Source organism: Parasteatoda tepidariorum, chromosome 9, assembly GCF_982258835.1.
Source record: "Parasteatoda tepidariorum strain Cologne lab strain chromosome 9, Ptep-v5.0, whole genome shotgun sequence".
Taxonomy (NCBI): Eukaryota; Metazoa; Arthropoda; class Arachnida; order Araneae; family Theridiidae; genus Parasteatoda; species Parasteatoda tepidariorum.
The window spans coordinates 1,984,093-2,009,909 of NC_141763.1; the positions used below are offsets into that span (position 1 = coordinate 1,984,093).

General features: G+C 28.9%; 2 pseudogenes across 2 annotated transcripts in view; both read right to left on the bottom strand.

Moving 5' to 3' along the window:
• The window catches only part of LOC147803238 (voltage-dependent calcium channel subunit alpha-2/delta-3-like), a 57,379-nt pseudogene extending 37,254 nt beyond the window's left edge, over window positions 1-20,125 (bottom strand). The window contains exons 1-2 of the transcript XR_015428864.1: window positions 20,021-20,125; window positions 2,656-2,781 (exon numbers count right to left, since the gene is read on the bottom strand). The product of XR_015428864.1 is annotated as a voltage-dependent calcium channel subunit alpha-2/delta-3-like (transcript). The remainder of the gene's footprint in view (window positions 1-2,655; window positions 2,782-20,020) is intronic.
• Window positions 11,993-25,817, bottom strand: part of LOC147803239 (ATP-binding cassette sub-family C member 8-like) — a 62,792-nt pseudogene continuing 48,967 nt past the window's right edge. Inside the window, exons 14-18 of the transcript XR_015428865.1 lie at window positions 24,277-24,442; window positions 22,280-22,486; window positions 20,586-20,891; window positions 20,021-20,294; window positions 11,993-12,213 (exon numbers count right to left, since the gene is read on the bottom strand). The product of XR_015428865.1 is annotated as an ATP-binding cassette sub-family C member 8-like (transcript). The remainder of the gene's footprint in view (window positions 12,214-20,020; window positions 20,295-20,585; window positions 20,892-22,279; window positions 22,487-24,276; window positions 24,443-25,817) is intronic.

Here is a 25,817-nt window from a genome sequence, read left to right on the forward strand (position 1 = left end):
TATAAACGTTTGTATTTAAGTGAAAATTAATATATTCTACAAGCACAAAAAGTTAAAAAACATGAAACTTTCAAAAAGTGTCCACACTTTTGGCCACCACTGTATAAATAAAACAAAATCAGTGGTCAGAAAAACTAAAAATTTTTTTTTTGTAGTTAACTAGTCATTTGTTTCTTCCGAATAGAGTGACTACTAGCAATGTTTGAAATGCAGTCACCATTTCAGGCAATAAACTTTGCTAATCTCAGTAGAGCGACAGCCCATAGAGGGCCAAGGACTACCTCAGCTTTCTTGACTTTGGGCTCTGGGGTGCAGGAGCAGATGTTCCGGTCAGGTTGTCAGCCAAACACGGAACCCCCAGTTTTTAGTTCCCAAGCATGCTTGGTACTCATTTATCGACCCACTGAAGGGATGTAAGGCTGAGTCAACTGAGTTGCCCGGACTGAGGATCGAACCCAGGACCTGTGGCGCGGGAGCGCAAAGCGCTACCACTCAGCCACCGGGTGTCATGAACTTTGCTAGAGAACTTAATTTTCACCTATATTTATGATGGTTTAGAAAACTAAATTGAACTTACAAGAAAGAACATAACATCAGATCTTTTGACTGTTATCAACTTTTTAAATGTCAACAACTTGATGAAATTCAGAAAAGGATTAAAGACAACAATGAAGTACATAACACTGAAGTACTATGAGAATTCATAGAGTAAAATATGTTCCCTTCAATTGCATTAACATGCACACATTCTTTAAGTATTTCACTAGTTCACTGTTCCCAAATAATTTATTTTTATTTTTTACAAATGAAGCCAGATTTATATTAACTTGCTATTTGCAAACACAGATTTCCATAACATAACAATCCCACTCATGTAAGGTCAAAACCAATTTTTCAGACATAAGTAGGTTTGCTTCAAAAGTTATGATTAGACAGCGGATAATATGCAATTGCATACGTGCATATGCAATTGCATATTTTAGCACTTTTTGCCATTTGTGCATATAAATGCATAAAAAGGTATATTTGCTATTATAACTGCATATTTTCAGCATTTTATGGCTTTTCCCTCCTAAAACCATATCATTATTCTTTTTATGTTAGCATAAGGAACGCTTTAAATTTTGTTTTGTCATTCTTTACCATCTGAAAGGATCAGCTGGATTGATGTTGCTGGGGGTGATTGCAATCACATGAAAAAGATGTAGAAATGAGGTGTGTGTCGGGAAGGGGGTACAAAGGGCCCACCAAAACAGATATTCGTCATAGAAACCTCAGAAAGGGATGGCCAGATATTCTATGAAGGGATGTCTTTTCCTGGAATAAATAATTGTCAATCTGTGTGGGAAAAATAAGGCTTCTGTGGTAGGTAGAAAATGACCTCCCTTTCCTGTGATTGATTAGTTAAAGGGTGGAGTGAATACATTTTTGGAGAGAGCTGCTATTCTAACATATTTCGATAGTCCATCCGATAGATAGACAGTTTCGACATCCATCAGTTGAATACGTAGTTAGTGAAGCTTCGAACGTGATTTTTGACTGCTGAATTTTATAATATGCCAAAAATTAAGTCGACTAAATCAAATTTAATGAAGACATGGATTTCGGACTATGGGAAGGACTTTACGACCGATGGGGAAATAGTATTTTGTGCGATTTGTCAAAAACACATTTCCTGTGAAAAAAAAGTACCAAATCGATCAACATATAAAGACTAATGCTCACTCCGTGAAGAAAAAGCAGAATACAAAAGGATTTGTTCAAAGTTTATTAACTATTCCTGTTCAAGCAGCTAAAAAGGAAAGTGATTTTTCTAGTGATTTATGCAAAGCCTTAGTAAGCAGCAATATTCCTTTAAAAAAGTTAAATAATCCAAATTTAAGACAGTTTTTAAAAAAATATTGTACCAATTAGATCATTCCCGATTAACCGATATAACTGAGCTTTAACGAGCCCTGAAACTTTTTATATTAGTAGAAATATGTAATGGCATTATAAAGAAAGTATATATCCTATAAATTATACTTAATATTTAAATTAATTAATTTTTTAAATTATTAATTTGTAATTAATTTATAATAACTAATAATTAATTAATTAATTTAATAAATAAATTAATTAATTTAATAAATTAATTTATTACTTTTTTAATTTATTTTTCAAATTAATTAATAAGTAAATTAATTATTTTCACTATTTAAAAAGTGAGGGAATGACACTAATAGTGAGGGAATGATATTTTATTTTAATATATGTTTTCATCTAAGTTACATCTACCTAAAGTTTGAAAATGATAACATACTAAGTATATCTAATATTTATTATAATTTAGTCTTATATATTTAATAGTTTTTACAGGTTTGGGAAATAAAATTGGCTGGCACGATTGAACAAAAAAAAAAAATTAATAATATACTCATCTTGAATCATTCCCTCACTTTAGCGTCATTCCCTCACTTTATACACTAGTGAGGGAATGACGAATTCAATAAAATTTAAAAATAACAGTTAGGCCTAATTAATTTCTGAAGTCAATCACATACAATTATATTCATACAAGAAAGCAACATATAATTATCCACTTTCTCGATGAAGTTGTATTTTATTTTACTCTAAAAAATGACATGAGGGAATGACAAATGTAAAAAATTTTACCTGGTTTGATTCATTCAAATTTATTCCACAGCAAAGCTTCTTTGAGTTGAAGATGGAAACATACTGCAATTTTGTTCTATGATGCCAGTTGTTAACTTCTGAAGTTTTTATTAAAATATTTTTATTCTAAGAAGATTGCAAGTCATAAGAACATTGTTGTGAGGGAATGGCGCGAAACACTGGGGACAAAGTTTAAAATAGTGCTGTGTTAATATTTTTATCAGAAATTAAATTTAAAATTGATTTTCTGAATTCTATATTTCAGTATTCTGAAATAAAAAACACGAATTTGTAAAAAAAAAAATTTTATTTCAGAAACAATTTTTTTCTTTTTTTAAATCAGCAGTGGGGGCAAGTGAGGGAATGACATATTGGTATATTTTAATTACCTAAAATAAATAAAAAATAAAAACTGATAATTTTATTTTTATTCTTTTGTTAGCTTGCATTCTGAAGGACACTTTCCCCGAATTTTTTTTCGTAAGCTGTAAAACAAACATAAAATAAACTGGGGACATGAAAATGACTGTTTTTGTTAGAATGACCCATATAATGAAGAACTAGATGATATTCGACGAGATATTGGAGATGGCCCTATATGGATTGAAGTCGATGAGACGACAGATAAGTGCGATCGCTATATTGCTCATTTTATTTGTGGAAAAATGGATAATATTCCTACTCGACCACATCTTCTAGCAAGCAAAGCCCTTAATAAAGTCAATCATTCAACCATTGCATGGTTTGTCAATGATTCTATCAGATTATTATGGCCTGATAGAGATGGTTCTGAAGATGCTTTGATTTTTGTCAGTGATGCCGCTCAGTATATGGTCAAATCTGCAGCAGAACTGGAAATTTTTGTACAAGCACTGAATAGCACTGGAATTGTACAAGTTTTGTCCAATAACATCGGCTGACGTGGAGAGGTCATTTTTTACTTTCAAAATGATCTTAGATGACCGACGACATCAATTCACCATTGAAAATTTGGAAAAACACTTAGTTGCGTATTGCAACAAAAATTATTCAGTTTAATAAAATCTTTCCCGAAAATGCGATGATTTTTCTTCTCTCATTTATTATACTTCAGTTTTAGGCTTTTTCTTCAGAAATGTGTAGATTCAAGTAAGAAATATTTTGATTTTCTTCCTTTTAACAAAAAAATGTTTTAGCTGTGTTTGTTGGAAAACTTGTTGGTAGAAGTATTTAAATAAGTTGAACTTTTAATTTCTATTTTAAATGCATATTTCTAGTTTTGAGAGCATTTATTCAAGTTTTTTAGTGCATATTTTGTCCGTTTTTTAGTGCATATAATCCGCTGTCTAGTTATGATGATGTAGGTATAGAAATGAATGATTATTTAATTTTTTGGAATAGAAATAAATTTCAAAAATTATACTTTTTCCAATTTTCTCTTTTAATAAAAAAGGAAATCCATGTAAACTAATAAAAGGTAAGTAATTAAGTATTCTTCTAAACTTTTTTCCATTAAGAGCATAAAATATGATGATAAAAATCCGACATAAGTTCCGTCCCGTTTGTAGTCAAATATAGCTTTGGTAATAAAGGAAAGGAGTGCTATAAAATATATTGAATAGTTACTGCTAGTTTTTTCTAAGATAAGACGTTCTGAACGTCCACTCGCATTTCTTCAATCACTTTGTAGCATCAGCACTTAAGTCATTAAATTTCTGAGAGAATGAATATTTAAATAACACAAAAAGGGATGTATTGTAAAATTTAACAATCTTAATAATTAGTTGTTGTTTTAAATAAATTCCCTTTGGCATTCAATGGAAAAGAACAGCACCACAGAAATATATTTGAATAATTTTGCTTTATTTAACTTTTTAAGGATTTAGTAATTATTAGAGACACTAAATAAGCACAGCCTCCAGTATATACTTTTGGAATCTTAATCAAAAGTAAGTAAATGCATATACATTATGGGTCTCAAGTTTATATTTAAGCAAAGAAAAAAAAATATTATCAAAATTTGATAAATCACTCATAAGGAAGAACATATAAAACAGTTTGATTACTAGATGAAAACATTTTCTGGTAATTGCTTTAAGTTTCACAGCTTTCTCCTGCAAGCAGGTTTTGATGTTTTTGTTTGGTTTTCCTAAACAGTGATTCATAAGATTATTATATCTTTCTAAGATTAAATATTAACTTATACTTTTTTTAAAACGATTTTAAAAAAAAAATAGTTAAGACATAGATTACAGAATCCCCTAAATGTAACATAAATTCATGTCTTCATGATTTAAAATATTCTTGATGTTTAATAAATAGGGTTGAAAATATTTTTTTTCTGGTATAGGTAAATATTTAAGAAAGATTAAAACTTATGCAGAAAACGTCTTGGTTAGCATAAGGCACAACTAATTAAGAATATGTTTTCCAGGTGAAGAGTACAGTTAATATCATTGGAGTCAAACTTTGAATGTCCCAACAGAAAAAAATGTGCAGATTTCATAGAATATATTTTCTTTTATAACTTTCAACTATGGAAATTCTTAATCGTAACTATAAAAAATGAATGCATCTTCAAAAATACATCTTATGTCAAATTTATAACTTAAGTTAACGTTAATTATTTAGCATTGACGCAAAAATAAAAAATTAGAAGGACCACTAGAACACAGTCTTATAATGTTTTTTTTTTTTTTTTTATCAGAACATTTTCATAAATGCTCTTAGTATTATCCTTAGTAAGTACCATTACTTTTGCTCATACTATATCTATCTGAAGCAATTTCAAAGTTTGATCGATCTGAAGCAATTCAAATGAGAACAAATAAAAACAGATTTCTAATACAAATTTATACAAATGTTTATTTTGAGTAAGTATTGATGATGGAAATTTTCCGGTTGCCTACTTCTGTGCTATTTTAGATTTATTTTATTGTTGGTTCACCAAGTTGCAAAGCAAAGGTAGCGCTTGGGTAACCACAGAGCCGTCCCGATACTCATTCCACCGGTTCTAGACTGCAACGGTATCACAGTGTACGAATATTCATTCTGAAGTCGAATCAAATCATTAGCAATAATGCCATTATTTAAATAAGTTTGGTTACAAATACTATTAGATAATTCACATTGAGTAGCAGCATTATTTAAGTGGTGGTTATTATTTCCGATTTATTTTCATGTCTAAGCTTATAAAAAAAATGCTTTTTGTATTGTTATTGACTTTTACTGTTTACAATATAAATTGCTTTACTGACTAATCTCAGTAATAAAACTTTCTAGAATATCAATATAATATGTAATATGAAATAAAAATGTTTATAACAAAATATAAATTAAAAATGTATATAATGTAATACGAAATAAAAAGCAAACGAAAATTTTTTAAGAGGAATTTTTAAAAAAAAAATTTAACAACAACCAATCTCAATTTTCAAATACCAAATTTTTAAATCTTGATAATGAAAAGAAAATAATTAGATTGGATGTAGTAGCAAAATGCTTCAACTGGTTTAAAAAACAGCAAAATTAAATTTAACGAGTGTTGTTGATACAGTAAAAATAAAGAAGAAAAAAAAAGAAAACTTAAGAGTGAATAACTTACTTCATAATTGCAAAAAAATTAATGCCAATTTAGAAAATGAGCGAATTTGCCTAATTGAGTTTACCATTTTAATTAGTGTGCAGCATTCGACATTATTTGAAGTAAATGGAAAATATTAGCTGGAGGCAGATTAATAAATTGACATGAAGTGGTTGAAAGTTTTCTTCCTCTTTTTGAAACACATATGTTGGAGTTTTTATAGTAAATTTTGTTTATTGGCGGAAGTAACATTAAATCTACAGATTGTATTTAATTGTTCATTTACTAATAATTATAATACTTTTGTATATAATCCTGATTTTTAATTTTCACCGAATTAAATGATTATTCTGTTATGTTTTTAAATAAAGTAGTGATGAAAATGATTGATATTTTAAATCCATTTTTATATGGATTATTATATAATTGTAAAAAGAAACCCTTAAAGGAAATGGTGGTATTTTGTGGTGCCGAATTCATACATATTGTTAATTTTGGGACCATTTGAATGGTTTTTGGAGTTATTCCAAGAAAAGAAAAGGTTTTTATGCTGCATAAAAGAAAGAGAAATATTGAAATTATCGTAACGTCTTTTTGATAAACTCTTTGTTCCTTAAAATATGTGGAGGGGTAATTGCAGTGTAGCAAATATGACTTCAATAGTTAATACTCAGGAGAGGGGTCAAAAGTTTGGGACACAGAATTGTTAATTTCACTTTTTGTGTAAATGTCTGGAGTTACACCGATGTTGAGTACTTGTAACTAATCACATGATTATGATTATATCTAATTACGTGGTTGTGCATGGCGTGTTAACGTAGCACCTTGTGGGCATGTTTTTATTATCATGTTGAATCAGATTTAGTAGGATATCTGCTAGCGATGTCACTTGTGTTTCGCACCATGCATGCTGACCCATGGAGCACGTTACATCCAATTTTCAAATTTGTTCACATACCATCTTCCAGATAAGTTTTAATAAAATTGGCAGACTTGACAAATTTTAATGAAATTTGGCATAGGTTATAATAATACAAAAGAATGATATAACAGTTATAATACACAATCATGATTGCGTGCAACGTTTGTGGCGTAATTACCACTATAAAATCAACCATCGATATTGGCATGTTTTTATCACGTCTGGGTCACCATTGAAGGGATTTAATCTTAAGACTCTGTCAACCTTCATCTATCAAAAGGTACCTCTGGTGGAATCAAGTTAACATGTCTTATATACTAGTGAATTGGTATTTAATGTTTGTAGTGGTAGTTAAGCTACATTCACTATAAGTCATAAGATATGGAATAATGCTTACATAATTAAACAAGAAATTGATTAATAGGGGGGATATGGTCCTTATTGTACAGGCTAATAAAGTGATTTCATAGTAGAATTAAAATGGTTGAAGAATCTGTAGTACTTGAGCCCAATAGTTCATCAACACTGTTTTCAAGCTGTGAATGACGGTCGGAGGAAAGTTGCAAATTCCAAGAGCTTTAAGACCTCATTCATATAACCTACATGAATAAAAGTGCCTCGGTTGAATTCAAGTGGGCCATTTACATGATGTCAGCCTAGATCACGAAACCTCCGCTAAGTTGATGATTGATTTCTAAATTTTTTTAAAGCAGCTATCGGATTCCAACATATCTCTTAAAGAATGAAGAATTTAAACCAGGAACTCGCTATCTGCCAAGTAATATCCGAGAAAGTAATCAGGGAAGGCATTACGTTGAACTCCCGCTGATCACGAAATAGTGAACTTTAGAGTTGGGATTAGGTTTTGAATCCTTTTGTTTACTTTTCGAGAGTGCAGCAGAGAGTGTTTATTCTAATAGAAGACGATACGAATCCTTACAGAGTTCATCTGGTCTACGATTCTCTTAAAATTAAGCAAGAAACATTCACTGGATGAATTGTTCAGTCAGATCTCCAGACCTCAAACCTATGGAGCACATGCCTAGGACTTTCCAAAGGAGGAAATTAAACTCACATTTCCTCTCCGACAACTATTTAGGGCCTGAAAATTTCAAAGCTTATAACAATAATTATAATTATATTTACAATTGTGGTGACCAATTTTTATAGAAAGTTCTATACTGCTTATTTACATTTTTGGAGTTGCAATGTTAAACAATTTCTATCTCTAAGAGTGAGTCATATCGTATCTTCACATATTTTTTTCCCTTGTTCGATTCTGCAATAAATAATTCATACCTTTCGATTCAAGCCAGTGTTTTACACAATTATGCTTGTAGATTACAACTATTGAATAGATATTTTATTGCATTACATTAACCTAAGTTCATATCCAATTTTATTAACATCAGTTCAATAATTCGTAAGATAATCGACTAAATATTGAAATTATTTTAATCTATTGTATTTCAGCGAATGAAAATTTAGTTGCATACAATTATAAAACTAGTTGATCTTAAGAAAGTTCTATGTAAAACAACATTTTTATAAGAATTTATTATTTAATTTATAATGGTCGAATTTTTGTTAAAAAAATAGTATGGTACATGAATGTTTATATTATTTTAAACTACGTATATATAAACAACATTAAGTCTTTTAGTTGAGAATTATAAAGAAAACAATTTTAATATTTATCCATAATTGGAACTAACCCATAAGCATTAAAAAAAAGAAAGAAAAGAAAGAAACGCCGTTGTGGCAGATAACTTAAAAAAAGTTACTAGCCTACACTGGGCTGTGTGACTAGCTATATTGATGATGAAATGAGCATGTCAAATATAGTTGAAATCAGTTTTTATGGAACAAAGTGTTTAGCATACTTTGCAAATTAGCTATGGTGCATCTTTAAAGGATGTAAGGAAATTCATTGTCGATTTGAAATAATCGTAAAACCTATAGGAAGGCAATTTCGAAATATATTGTACTAAATATAAAAGAAAAATTATAGATCTATTTTATGTACCCTATTTTCTCATAAAAAATATATTTGATCAAAGAATTTCCAGTGCTATTAAGAAAAATTGATCGAATGTTTTTTGAAAAAATGAGAGAGTCACTGTAAAAAAACTTTAAAAAAAAAATGATTGAAAAAGAAAAAACTGATTGAAAAATAACTGAGCTCTGAATTTAGAAAAAAATTCTAATAGTGCTTTACGAAGATAACTTTTAAAATAACTGTATAGAAAATAGAAACGATGAAAAATAATTTTTTTTCTCGCTTATTAAAGAAGGACCACCATCTTCTATCCCAAAATATGTAGAAGGGATGTGATTGACAAAAACACAAAAAAGAGGAACTTTATAACTGCAGCATTAAACGTGCAAAAGAAAAAAAAATGATATGAATTCAAAAGCCAATCTGATAATGATTACATTATTATCTATTCAAATAAATATAAATAAATGGTAATTATGTTTTTAAATAAAATCTTGATTAAAATAATTTTTTTTAATAATTTAGATAACTTTGAGTAATTATGCATAAGCACGATTTTATGTATCACATCATTTTAAAAAACATTTCTTTAATGGTCAAAGGACCTTTATGGACTTTCTTATCAGTTCTTTGCTTTTCCGATGGTCTTTTATTAACATGACTGATCTGTAGACTGCGTTTTGCAGACTTCTGATCATCAGTGTTGATAGGACGAGAAAGTTCAATTCTCACACAATTTTTAAAGGCCTTAGATTAAGAATCGCGATGTTGGATTTTAAAATCGCTTGAAATAGAATCGCGATGTTGGATTTTAAAATCGCTTGAATAAGAATCGCGATGTTTGATTTTAAAATCGCGTGAATAAGAATCGCGATGTTCAATTTTAAAATAGCGTGAATAAGAATCACGATATTGAATTTTAAAATCACGTGAATAGGAATCACGATATTGGATTTTAAAAGCACGAAAATACAAATCGCGTAAATAAGAATCACGATGCATAATTTTTAGAGTCCGTGAATACTTACCGCAACGAGTAATGTTTAAACCGCGTATAAATTCGAATATCGGTGTTTGATATTACAACCGCATGATAACGAATCGCAATATTGAAATTTAAAAATATATATGAATACGAATCGCGACATCGGATTTTAAACTAGCGGGAATATGAATCGCGATATTGGGTTTTAAAAACGCTTAAATACAAATCGCGATATTGGGTTTTAAAAACTACAAATCGCGATATTGGGTTTTAAAAACGTTTAAATACAAATCGCGATATTGGGTTTTAAAAACGCTTAAATACAAATCGCGATATTGGGTTTTAAAAACGTTTAAATACAAATCGCGATATTGGGTTTTAAAAACGTTTAAATACAAATCGCGATATTGGGTTTTAAAAACGCTTAAATACAAATCGCGATATTGGGTTTTAAAACGTTTAAATACAAATCGCGATATTGGGTTTTAAAAACGTTTAAATACAAATCGCGATATTGGGTTTTAAAAACGCTTAAATACAAATCGCGATATTGAATTTTTAAATTGCGTGAACGGGAATTGATTTTCAACAAAAGAAGAAAAAAATTTTCAACAAAATATCATTTACTGCACAAAAATTTTTTCCGCGCGGAAATTTATGAAAAAAGAGCGGAATATTTGGAAAAATCTGAAAAAAGCGGAAATCAGCGGATCCGCGGAAGAATCACATCCCTGTAAAATGGATCCAAAGTTATTAATAAACTCAGCTAGAAGTGACTGTGAAGGTTTTATTTTTTTATATATTTTTTGTTTTAAAATTAAGTCCATTAGGGAGCAAAAAGATAATAGGATTTTAATACCGAAAGAGAGGGATCATTAAATCTGTATCTCATAAAAATTGCTAACACTTGAACTTTTTTCATTCCTTTTTTTTAAAATTTTTGTTTTAACTCCGGATATTCATAGGATTTTTTTTTAAAGACACTACGTTCAAACCCATCAAAAATCACTTACAAAATGTGAGTTATGAATGATACAAGGTTGATTGAGCCTACAAAAGCACAATTGCTTTCTGAATTAAAGATTTTTATTGAACGTAGTCTTAATAAATGAATGACATTCAAGACGAAGGAAGATAAAATCATTATTAAAATTCAAATAGTGAAGAATAATGTAATAAAACAGAGTTTAATGGTTTCGCTTATCGATCTAAAAATTTGTGTGAAATCCCGTTAATTCTTATAGCCTGAAAAAAAGCGATATAAAAATTGCCCATTTTAACATTATTGTACAAACAAGGTGCTTGGTAACCACCACTCTTAATATATAGTTTTCGAATCATTGTCAAAAATGAAGTAATAAAAACCTTCAGGTTTTCAAAGTAATGTTTCTAATGCCAAGAAAACTGCTTACTTACTTTAGGTTTATTTTGCAAACGAAATTATTAAACCTTAAATTAAGTCAGCGAAAGCATTATTGACAGTGATCAGTGAGCGGATGGGTGACCTCTTTGATCAACCTGCGAAGGTACCGAGTGTGCGTAGTATCGATCCTTCATGCGCTGATCATCTGGGCAAGTTCATCGGATCATCTCTCAGCTGAGGATTAAAATTGTGATGGCAAGTCTTCGGATTATCCTCAGGGATGCTTCTGAGACCGTCGCCAGAGGTCCACTGGTGCAACTCTAATGCGACGCAAATAAAGTACTACTACTATGTGCTAAATTATGACTTAGTACTCAACAACGGACGATCGTCATACTCGCGCTATTATCAAACATTTGAAGAAATTTTATTTATCAGATACAAAGATACTGAAGAGTGGGAAATGAGAGAGTTCAGGAAAAATTGTGTCAGAGATAAAAAATTAGAACAATTTAGAAACTTGTTTTATTTTTCTTAAATTTTATAAGCAATCAATAAAATTTCAAATACCAAATTTAAAACTGTAATTGAATAAATTATTCAAGAATAAAAGTTTCGTATTAAACATGCAATAATGTTTTCACTTACATTAGTAATTTTTTGTAAACATGTTGCTTGTATACTGCCACCTATGGACTTTCCAAACCTCAAAGCCCAGTTGTTCACTCTGAAAAATAAATAAAAGCATTCATTATTATTTTTTTTTAATACACACTTATTTATAATTTTTGGAGCTTTATTATTATTGTTAGGAACACAAACTTCAGTCATCGAAAGTCATATTAACATCTGTCCATATTAACCTTAATCCTAAGTCCTATATTAAGTCCATATTATTCAGTCCATATTAACATCTATAAAGAATGTTTTATTCCCGTTTTTCAAAAAAATTACGACTGGATTACCATCTGTGGAATTTCGAAGATTATTTAAAGTTTTGACAAGTCAACAAAATGGAAAAGCGGTCCTCCCCGAAAATTATTACGCATCGAAAAATGGGCCAAGCTGTGGAAAAACAGTTCCAGTCGATGCTTAAAATTCGTTTTTACTTAGAATCAGCTTTCATTGACGCAAACAATTTAGCTTTACATATGTTTCTTTTCAATCGTTTTGTTGTTAAAATATTTCATATATATTCTTTTTCACACCAATATTACAAAGATTCTGCCCCATTTTAAAAATCGAAAGTTGAAATTAGATTAATTAAGCATTTTATATTTCTTGCAACCATGTATGAATGTTTGGAAAAGTGCTTAAAACTAGATAATAATTTTTAATGGTAATAAAAAATTTCAATATGCGAATTCATTCGTAAGTATAGTAAGCTTAGAGTTATATTCTTAGTAAATACAGGGTGTTCCGTTATGTCTGCCCTTAATATACATTTTCAGTAGTTTTATAAGAAAATATTTAAAAAAAAATGTACATTAGATGGGAGGCATAAATTAATACTGTAAGTGAAGAAAACAAAAACAAGAACGCTTTCAAACTCTGACCAATCATTATTGAGCCAGGAAAGATCACAGGCATGTTCAAAACAATCAAAAGCCTGATTATTTGTTTAGTGAGACTTGAAGGCATTCACTTTTCTCGAAAAACCGTCTTTAAACTTCATCATCAAATAAACTGATTTGAGATGATTTTAATCCCTTCTTTGCTTTTGTTGACGACACATGCAATTGGTCAGTGATTAAAAATGTTTTTGATTTTTCTCTCTTAAATATTATTTTGTGATCTTTTTATGAAATGCACTATTTTTTTACTTGATATTTTTAAAAGGATTTAAAAAATACACATTACGGGTGCTCATAGCGGAACACCATGTATTGACAATGTTAGAGGTGTAAGATTAAACTGTTGAATATAAAATATTCGAGTTGATAATGATGTTGATGTTATAAGTTTGTGTTCGTTAATTGATGTCCTCTTTTTAATCACCAAAGAACACAAAAAACTGTTCTTGCAAGATTTATTATACGTAATAAAATTCGTTTAGTGAAGGAACGTTTATGATTTATTCATGTGCAATATCCATAATGGTTTTCGTGTAGTTATGCTTAAATTTCTATAAATCATGTTTAAGTTGAATGACACTATGTAATTTAATTTAGAAAATCAAAACGATGTTCTAAAATAAGTCTAAAAAAATAAATAAATAAGAAGTCACTAAAGTACATTTGAGGTCGAGAGACCCATGTTTATCGAAAGAGACCTAAAAGGATTGTTCCAAGCATGACCACTTTTCAAATTCCAGTTTAAGGGAATAGCCTGTTTTCATAGCCTGTTTTACTTCTCCCGATAAACATTTTTTGAAAGTCTTGTAATAGGTAAATGATTTGCAAAACATTGATTTAACTTAATAAGAGTTAAGGTACAAATTCAGTAAATTTCATTAAAAAAATGTCTATTTGTTAAAAAAGTTAACATTTATCGGTTTTGTTAAAATTACATTCGTTTTTTCATCAGGCATTTCGCGCTTAAGAGGACACCAATCTAAGGGAGAAATTTTTCATTGCAAATTCTCTTTCATCTCCATTACAAGTTTAAAATTTAAAAGAAAAAAAAAGGGAGTTCAAGCAAACTTAGAGTAAGCCATGAAATGTCAATTGTTGATAAAAGAAGAAAAAAAATTAAAAATATCAAAAAGCAAACAAATTATTGGAACTTCTCCATTGCGTAATTCTAAGTTTATCTTCTCATAATTTAATTTCATTTTGATAATTTAAAAACTTCTTTTCAGTATTAGAAACTTAATGGTTTGCTCTAGGTCTGACTAAACTCACTTTTTCTATACGCTTTTCTAAATTTTGAATTAGTTCTATGCTTTTTCTAAATTTTAAATTAGTTATAGAGATGAAAGAAAACTTGTGACGAAACGTTTCGTTCGTGGTAAGGCGAACTCTGAAGATTGTCAAAAAGAATTATTGTCTCTCAGATTATGATGAATATCCAATAGTAAAGGTTTGCTGTTTTAACGCGGATAACGTTTCGAAAACAGCGAAACTCAATTTTAATTTTTCGAATAATTTAATTTACTATAAAAGGTGATAGATAAAAAATATGAAATGCGGATGTTGGCCAATTTTACTCTAATGCATTTTTTAAATTTTTTTAAAGAATTAATCGTTTAAAAAAACTGACTTGCTTCCTACCATAGCTTTTCAGATTAAAACTGCATTAAAATGTGTGGGTAAAACAGTTCTCACAAATCAAAAGGAAATATCTATTATTTGGCTATTAATCAAAAATCGTGTCAAGGCGTAAAATGATATTCAAATTAAAATGTTTTAGAGAAGGGAAAAAAAAATAACGGATAATCTTGAGCGCCAATATATTATGATTAAAAAAAAGAGGATTAGAAGATAAAATTATAATTTAAGTGTTAATAGGCTAGTAGGTATGAAATGCCTATTAATGGGAAGACATTTATAAGTTACTGTTACATTAACTGTTCTAAATTATATCAGTAGCAGGATTAACCACAAAATATTGCGATAAATTTGGATTCACAATATAATTCGGAATCGCAACGGATAATTATGAACGCCAACATTTATGTTTAAAAAATAAAAGGGATTACAAAATTAAATTCTAATTTGAGTGTTAAACAATATTAATAGGTTAGGAAATATGAAATGCCTATTAATGACAAGACATTTATAAGTTACTGTTATATTGACTATTCTAAATTGTTTCAGTAACAGGACTGACTGCAAAACACTACCATAAATTCGGTTTCACAATATCCTTTGGATTCGCAACGGATAATTTTAAACGCCAAAATACAATGGATAAAAAAATTAAAGGGATTAGAAGGTTAAATTTTAATTTAAGAGTTAAGCAATATTAATAGGTTAGGAAATGTGAAATGCCTATTAATGGCGAGGCATTTATAACTTACTGTTATATTGAGTATTCTAAATTATGTCAGTAGCAGGATTAACTGCAAAACGCTGCCATAAATTCGGTTTCACAATATCCTTTGGATTCGCAACGGATAATTTTAAACGCCAACATATTATGGATAAAAAAATTAAAGGGATTAGAAGATTAAATTTTAATTTAAGAGTTAAGCAATATTAATAGGTTAGGAAATGTGAAATGCCTATTAATGGCGAGGCATTTATAACTTACTGTTATATTGAGTATTCTAAATTATGTCAGTAGCAGGACTAACTGCAAAACGCTGCCATAAATTCGGTTTCACAATATCCTTTGGATTCGCAACGGATAATTTTAAACGCCAACATATTATGGATAAAAAAATTAAAGGGACTTGAAGATTAAATTTTAATTTAAGAGTTAAGCAATATTAATAGGTTAGGAAATATGAAATGCCAATTAATGGCGAGGCATTTATAAGTTACTGTTATATTGAGTATTCTAAATTATTTCAGTAGCAGGATTAACTGCAATACATCGATAAATTCGGATTCCCAATATCCTTTTAGAACAATCAAAAGTATCATTTTTATTTTTTTATTATTTTTTTTTGCAGTGATACAGTCTCAATAAAGACATAAAGTAATCAAGGCAGAACTATTAAGAAAACTTTAAGTTCTTTGCCACTTTAGCTAATGAAAAGTTGCAGTAATAACAGCCTGCCATTCTGATTTTCTAGCAGAAAACCTCACAAGACAAAATGGCGGGAAAAAATGTCAAATGCAGTTAACTTCTAAAATAATTAGTAGCCATTCGCCCCTCTATAACGTAGCCCTGATGAGCTTTTCTTGAAAATCACTCAACCCAAAAACTGTTTCGGAACCCGCATTTTCACATTACTCTTTTTGAGGAAAAAAAAAAAATATTTTTTTGTTGCTGTGTCTGTTTTTGCTTGATGATATTTCATTCGGTTTCTCTGATTCTAAGAAGAAAAACGAATGCTACGAATCTGAAGATACAGGAAAAATATCGAGTTCACGTTAGATATTGTTTTCTTTATGTATTTTTTTCTTTTCGTCTTTTTAAGTTCTGAAATTGGAGTTTTATCAATGCACATACATTTATATATTTCCAAAAAAAAATTTATCAGTATAATTGTTTCGAAAAATATGGAAAAGTTGTGTGTGTGACAAAATTACTAAGAAAACAGGGACAACAATTTAAAAAAAATGAAGGAATAATTAAAATTTAAAATAAAGGCAGAAAACACAACAACGAAGAGATATAATCTTGTTGTCAGCTCATACGATACGATTATATTCGCGAAAAAGTGCTTTCTAATATTGTATTAATACAGCCATAGCAAAATTTATCAAAACAATAGTGTGAGAAGCACCAAAAAAAAAAAAAAAAAAAAAAGAAACCGATTTGAAACTAAAAAAAAAAAAATCAAGCAAAAAACACAAAATAAAACAAGTTCAACAAAATGCAAAATAAAATGCAAATAATTAATTAATTGTAATGTTATTACTGATATTTTTCAAAAATGATTTTAAAACATTCTCGTAACTAATTGCCGTCGAACTTTTCAACCTCTGAAATTTAAATTTTTGTGGCTATGTTTAAATGTTTTTTTTTTTTAACCCATTGACGACTCTGCACTTAAAAAGCCGTATTTTAACCTGCAGTTTTCTCCACGTAGCAAAACCGGTTTTTCCATGCAGTTTCATAGGGGAATAGGGAGAAGCATTCTTCCAATTTTGCCCATTTGCTAAGCCGTCAGTGGGTTAAAAGGTATTCATTTTCATTAGAGGCAAAATGTCCGAAGGCAAAATTTCTGGGGCTCGAAGCGAATTGTTTCTAAATCGATAAGTACGTCTACTTTTCTTCTTCTTCTTTTTTTAAAAAAAAATGTAAAATTTACGAATGAAGAATCACTTCGAGGAAAATCGTAATGTCATAATACGAAAGTCTGTGAATTGAATTCAATGGGATATTTTGAAAAAATTTGCTTTGTTGCCTGAAAAAAGAAGTAAATAATCAAGCTCAAAATAAAATTTTATGATTCAATAGCGAATACTTACATTTTACTACCTAAATACCAACTAAATTATTCGTTATAAGATTTAAGTGAACCTACAAAAATTGCTGGTATTAAGTTTTCTGAGAAGTTTGTGCCAGAAATTTTCCTTCTCCCATGGTATTATCATTAACATATTTAAAAAACTCACTCGTGGTACAAACTAAAAGATGTGACAGAAAATCAGGTATTTTAAAAATGCCATTAAGAGTGAATGATCAGCTTTAATAACTCAAAATTACGCAGTAAACATAAAAAAAAAATATTTTCAAACTTGAAAACTAAAGGGAAAATCTTTATTTTTCAGAAATAAAAATGCTCAGCATCCTTTGGTAACACATATGACAAGTCTTCTGCAACTATTATCTATTGCAGCATCTCCACCGTAACCGAGGCAGTTTTTGTAAAATGCCTTTACTTCATAAGCATATTGCGCTCCTTTCCACTGCTCCATTATAACTTAAAATGCTTTAAAGTTTTCTGAAATAGGGAGCGCAGTGGTTTGAGCTCGAAAAATTCTGGCCAAAACTACAAATCATTAATGTTAAGTCATTAAAAGAATGAAGAAAAATATAAAATAATTCGATAACACAATATTCTAATTATTATTGTACTATCAATACAAAATGGTTAATAGTTTTCTGTTGTTGTTTCTAATGCCACTTGCCACACGGTCGAGCCTGCTTGGTGAAACCGAGCAAATTTAAGGCTGAGTTCAGTTCATTGAACGTGTTCAAAGAATTTGACTTATGAGCAAGTATCTACAATAATTTTTAAGATAAAGATTTTTTTTTTTTGAAAAAAGAAAGAGAATCGTGAATGAGATGTACTAACCAAGGGATTTCTAAACTTTTCCAAGCAAATTATCTGCTGTATAATTTTAATTAGATTCTTGTGTGCAAGATTGAAAAATACAAACATAGTTAATACAACTCATTTTTAGAATTCATTCTTCTCTAATTTGAATTAATATGAGGTATTCATTATAATTTATAAATATAAGATAAAATATAAATAAAGCGAAATTACAATGCTGCTCATAGCAGTTCTTCAAACCGCAAAATAAACAAGATTTCGTTTTTTTTCTCGATTTTTTTAATTCTCGAACGAGAAGAATAGCAAATGCTGAAAACCCAGTTTTGCATAGAACACTCATAGCTTTTCTTTTACTTAGGGGAGGATACTTATATAATATATTACATTATTTAAAACTCTTTCAACTCTACCTTGAAACTTTTTTTTAAATTAACAACAAACTACTAGTAAAGCAATTTAAAGTCACCACTCTTCCATGGAGCTCCATGCACTCTTCTAACCTCACGCGGTGTACAGTTTGAGAATCATTTATGTAAAACATTTATAAAAAAATATTTATTATTGGTCAAAATATCAAACACATGTTAATAGATAATTTATTATGCTTTATCATTTCATCTCATCATTCAATAACAAATTAATTATAATTCCTGCTACACTATTTCAGAGAAAAAGCTTTTAAGATTACTGACTAGAAGTAAAATATATTTTTAGAGATTACTTATTTTCAGATAATAATACTTCATAGGTTTTATCTCAATTATTACTCAGGTTAGAAAGAGCAAAGCAGAAAATAGAATCATCAAAGATCAGTTTTGTCTAGTAAGCTCAATCCTTAAATAAAAAGATTTTAACTTTTTCTCTTCATCTCAATAGTAATTGATCCCAGTTTGAAAATGTTATTCGTTCTATATCTATATATACATATATATTTTAAATTTAAATGAAACAATTTTACACAAAGTAATTTTTATTATAAAATACTGTTTATGAACACACTACAGTAGTTTCCATTGGTCTTTTCTCTCAAATATAATTAATAAATGAAAATTCTCTTAGATGATGGTTTTGAGATAATTTTAATTATTATTCTCGTTTTTTAGCTTTAATAGTAATTGGTTGTAATTAGAAATTTTTCTTTTTGCTTTATATTTTTTCTTCTAACATTTATTTGAATTATCTTACATGAATTTGATTTTATACATATAAAAAAAATGGTTTATTAACAGATTAAGGTAGGTACCATTGATATTTTTTATTCAAACAAAAGTATTAGATCAAAATTCTTACATGCCTGAAGTACCTTGATCCAGAATACATATATTTTTAATTGTTATAAAAAAAATTTTAAAAGTGATAATTGCCTAAAAAATTACCACAAAATAAACAAATTAAAAGAAAAATTAACATTGACAAAATGTAATGATAAAAAGTACGAATTTTGGCAGTGAAAGAGATTTTTTTATAGTAACTTCTTCACTGATTTGTACCTGAGATTCTTTTATGCCTGAATTAGATTGATAGAAAAATCTTTTTCTTCAGAAATTGATTTATAAAAAAAAAATTATAATGACAATCGTCTTGAAAAAATTATCATAAAACTACCAAATAAAAAAAATATTATATAAAATAATTATTTTCTAAAGTCAAATTTATTATTATTTTTCTTTTAGAAACTTTTATCACTAATTTGTACCTGAGATTCTCCCATGCTTTTTGCTTCCTCCAGATCTATTTCATCCTCTTTGTAAGTAGAAGATTCAGACCAAGCAGACAGCCAAAAATCAGTGCCTATTTTCATGGCTTGGGTAGCTATACTGAGAAATATCACAAACAATGCCAAAGGTAGAGTATATGCATTCATATACATAAGATAAACTTTCTTTGAAATTTTGCCTCTCTCTCTTTCTTCCTCTTTAATGAGTTTTCCATCGGGTAACTGCACTTGCTCACATTGGTAATTTTATCCACTTTAAAAAAATGATAAAATTCTATTATCAATAAATAATTTCAACATTACATTTAGACAAGTATACATTTGCTAATAAATAAAAGACAAAATTAAATGAAAGTCAGGGTGCGTAGCCAAATTATTCAACAAAAATAAGCACCTTTTAAGCACTTTTCAAGCAATGAAATAATATACAAAGATGCTTCACACTAAAGTACATTTAAAAAAAATGCTAGTTACATCTTTAAACAATAAAACAATATAATTATTTTAGAAATCTCCATTACACGTATTAATCTAAACCACATACCTTCAGTATTATCTTCCTCCTCTTCTTCTTCAATGAGATCATCAGTTCTAGTTGATATCCTGGAATTCAACCTTGATGGAGGGCACTTCCACGACCTTCTAACTACACTTGCAGAGCTTGCACTCGACCTAGACCTCAAACTCTCGACAGACTTCATGCGATTCAGGAGCTTGTGACCAGTATCAGGATTGTCTGGATCAGAAGAGGATCATCATGGTCACCCCAATCGTGGCAAGGCAAGGGACTGGAAGGATTGTGAGACATTTGCCGACTAAGTGAAACCATTCTGGCTCTTGGCTTAATATCCTGAAATATATACATATTTAAAAACTTTTCGGTTATTTAAAGGAGTCTAAAATAATTAGTATGGCGTAGTTATTAAGGTGCGAAAAACCAATCTTGGCATATAATACATTTTTCAGACAGCATAAAAGGGAAAAAAATCAGACAATGCACATGGTGAAAAAGTTAAAAGAATGCAAAACCCCCTATCCCCCCCCCCCCAAAAAAGAGAATAGTTGGATAATAAGAATAGATAATAAGGTAAAAAAACTAAAAAAAATTTCATTCAGAATCATAACTTCATTCTTTTTCATTAATTTAAAAATTGCAAGTTTTATTACACAAAAGTTGCATGAATAAACTTAAAATATAATGAAATTTAAGAGTTTGGGATATTAGTAATGTAAATTTTAAAATAGAGATGCATAACATACATGCTTTTTAACTTTTTTGTTCACCGAGGAAAAATTTCAAAACATTTATTTTCCTGTACACAACTACTTTCTTAATTTTTAAATAAATCTAAATCTTTGAGTTAAATTTGTTTTATACTTGTTTCAATTATATACTTGTTTCAATTACAGAAAGTTAAAAAAAAATTATTGTGGTGTCAAAAGATTTAATACACATTTTAACCTTATATTTCATTGTTTTCTTCTCAATTTATTAAAATAGTGTGAAAAACAGTTTTAAATTTTTCATATTAGTTACACAGGTTTTCAATTTATTTTTAGTTGCAAAGGAGATGCTCCATTGCCTAATTGAGAACCCCAGGTTGTGCACCTCTTTGATAAAACTGATTTAAACCCAAACATAAAAACAAATAAGTTGCATATTAATTTTTAATTTATAGAAGCTCTAAAATACTTAATACTTCCAGATAATATCCAAATAAAACCATGAAATTGTTTTGGAATGTTTAAAAATATTAATTACTGCTTTACCAAAAAACCATTTCTTTTTTGCATATTTCATTATGCTTAACTAAAGCTTATCTACATAAGTTAGAATGTTAGTTAAATACAATGCCATATTGCACATCAAATTTGGTAAAATATAATTCATTAACTTATAATTATTATTTGTTAATGCATTATATTGTAACAGTGATATTTTAATTCGATGTACATGGCAACTACAATGCATAAATAGTTTGTTTATGTTCTACATGGCTTTATGCCTGTCTGTGTTAAGTAAGAAATATATAGTAAAAGAATTGAAATCTTTGTGAAAGAATATAGAATGCGTCACATAGGAGAATTGATACTTGACAGGCTTGGCTTACTCGAAATATAATGGAGAGAACAGTTGCGGAAAAAAACAAATGCCACGTTTCAAAAACCGATTAGGGTCGATATACCCACACAACGTTACTTGCAGGTATCCCATTAATCAATCCAAAAGAACATTACCTGAGTAGACACTATTCTGTAGAGTTGTTGCCTGGATATTAGACAAACAAGCTTATGTTTTTCCTTTGATATACCTTCAGCTTGACTATTATCACTCATATATGCCTTTTTGGGTTTCTTCATATTAAAATTGACATCCTGCAAAAGGCTTTCCATTTCTTTGGGGGTACCTTGTTTCTTTATTGTGCAGGATTCCATTAACAGTACCTATAATTGCATACCAAATTTATAACTGATTTGTTCGTTGAAGTTTTAATCACAAGTCAATTTTAATCTCAAGAAAGTTTTATGGAAATAAGAAAAACTAGCAGAAGTAAATATGAAAAAAGAAAAGAATTCCTGATTCTTAAATATTACTAAAAATGAATATTAAAATAATAATTTCGATATACAGTGTGCAGCGGTTTAAATTTTATCTGAAATTTAACTAGTAGATGATGCACAATATAATATTAAATAGTTTTCATCATTCATAGATTGTGACTTAAGTATTATTTGAAAAGTATTTCATTCTGAAGTTATATCAACATAAATTCTATAAAAAAAAATAGGTATTAAGTTTTTATTAAAATTGAAACCAAATGAGTAGGAATCTAATAATGTTAAAATATTTGGCGCAGCAATTTAAAGTAAAAATTCTTTAAAAAAAAGAGAAAAGCACTGAACGAAAAAAAAAAAAATCAGTTTAAACTTCTAAATAACAGTCTAGCTTTTTTTAAATTTTAAGTTGGTTTGTGATTAACAATTGAATATTTGGCAGTTTTTACATCATCAGGGGTGATTGTGAGCCCAAGTCAAAATTCCGGAAAATTTCCCGAGTTTAAAAAAGAAAAATTTCAATTGAAAAAAATTTCAATTAGGTTTTTCTAGGAGAAGTAATTAAAATTTACAAATATGTCTTACTTTCTTGAGTTTATGATTATAACTTTTTACTGATAAAAAATGTATCTGGCTCTCCCTTACAAACAAAATAAATTGTGTTTTTAAGTTCCACTTTTGAAAATTTGATTTCTGGAAACTTCTGTGATCAATGATTTTTTGAAACGTCTGGACCTTCGATCTCCGGAAACTTCCGGATCACTGTTAGCGAACACAGCAGCCCTGTATCATACAATGACTGTATAATACCATAACATATAAAGACTGACTAATTTTAAGTAACTGAAAAATACAATACACTTTCTATAAATTAGGAAATTGGGAATTAAGCTTTCATTAAAAAAATAAGTACAATTGAAAATTAAAATTTCTTTGCTTATTAATACAGACAAGATAAATATATATATAAATAAAACAAATAAAATAAATTTTTTGAAACATCAGTCTATATTTTTAAAATTTTAAGCTTGTAAATATTGATTATTTAATATTTTTACCAGTCTTTCTTGATCTTTTATAAAAAATTTTTTTTTAATTTTAAGTCTTAAAAAAATATAGAATGCCTACCATCATTCAATGTCAATGATCACCATTCATTCATTAAGGTAAAGCTATCGTCCTAACTTCAATAGATGACAGAGAAGTGTAATATTTTAAAATAAACTTTAAAGAAAACAAAGAAAATGATATATTGAAAGTTATAAAATATTTTACAGGCTTTCACACCATGTTAAATCTTTAACTATAAATTTCTCTAATCAAACAAATATGCTAACATTTTAAAACCGTTCTGTAAATTAAAGAATGTGGCTTAGGATTAATTAAAATTTCAAATGAGGATTCAGTAAAAATAAAATCAATTTCGCTTTCAGTGTGGATGTAAAGTTGAAGTTTTATATATATATATATATATATATATATATATATATATATATATATATATATATATATATATATATACATATATATATATATATATGAAGTATTTCTTTCAATACCATGCTTTTAATAAATAGAAAGGTATTAAAGAAATATTAAGTTGTCTATAAATAACTTCTCTTACTAATTTAGTTATGTAAGTTGAATAGATTCCTTTATGATTAAGCTGACATACTTACTAGCAAAACAAGTCGTGCAGGAGAATAAAAAGCTCTAGCAAGAGCAATTCTTTGTTTCTGTCCCCCGCTGAGATTCAGGCCCCTTTCACCGATTTAAGTCATGTCTCTAGCAGGCAATAAATCTATGTCAGGTTGCAAAGCACAAGCTTGGATCACTTGGTGGTACCTGTTTAAAAATCATATAAAATACAACCGGATTATAAAGGAAACAAGTCAAAGTTAGAAGAAAATATTTTGAAAGTTTTACACATTCTTTTTATTAATTGATTGAAAGGAAACCTCAAAACCAAGTCATCAGCCAAAAATAATCAGTCAGCACTGCAAGAAGCAAGAAAGAATCAGCACTGTCAATATGCCACATGATCACTGGCTTGTCATGACATGTCAATATAGTTTAATTAGATCTTAAAATTTACAATGTAAATTGTAGCGGAACGGTGGCTCAAGGGATAGAGGTCTTTCCTCCCAATGAGGTTAACAGGGAATCTCAGCGATAGTTGGTTGAAAAGAATGCTGCATCCGGCTCGAACCGATCACAGTACTGACATAAAATATCCTCAGCGGTAGACGGATCATGGGTTAGAATCTCTTTGCCATCAGGCTAACTGTGGGATTCTTAGATTTTTTTCCCTCCATCTAACGTAAATGAGGGTTGTTAGTTCCAATAAAAAGTTCTCCACAAAGGCTAGTTTGATCTAGAAGTCCCTTGTCTTCTGGATTGTATTCAAAGTTCCAATGGTATGGAGTTGAACATTGAAAGTCATACACTCACAGTAAACACATAAAAAGGAGAAAAAAAATTACAAAAGAATCAACAGAATGATCAATGTAACTGATGAGCAGTTGAACATCAGGAAATTGTACTTTTTAATTGTCATTTATGGTAAGCAACTTATTTAAAGGTTAAAATGAAGTGATGTACCATTACATCACAGATATCTGATTTTGAAATGCATGAATTTATAAGTTGCTTTATGATAAACTATCTAATGGGCAAAAATATTTAAAATTTCTTACCTGGGTTGATGTTGAAACGGAATAAAAGTTTATATATATATATATATATATATATATATATATATATATATATATATATATATATATATATATATATATATATATATAAACTTTGTTAAATTGTTTTAACTTAATATCACAGAAAAGTCCCCAAATTGTTAAAATTTTGAATAAATTTCAGTTTAAAAAAAAAAAACAGTTCTCTTCCCTGTTAACAAATCAAATTTCATCATCTGAAAGATCCTCCAGCTGATTTTAATAACTAGGGTACTTACTAAATTTTTTGTCAGTCACGTTTAGCATAATTTGTACAAACAAAACACAACCTTACAGTGCGATTTAAGAGCATGAAACATAAACTTAAAAAATCAGAATATTAAATCCAGGGACCGATCAAGACCAATTCAGGCCCAAGGCCCACCAAATTCTCTGGGCCCCTTACAAAATATTTTGAAATTAAATTACTGAAGAGTAGTCCTAATAATGCAAAAAAATCTATTGAACTGCATGATTTAAGAGAAACA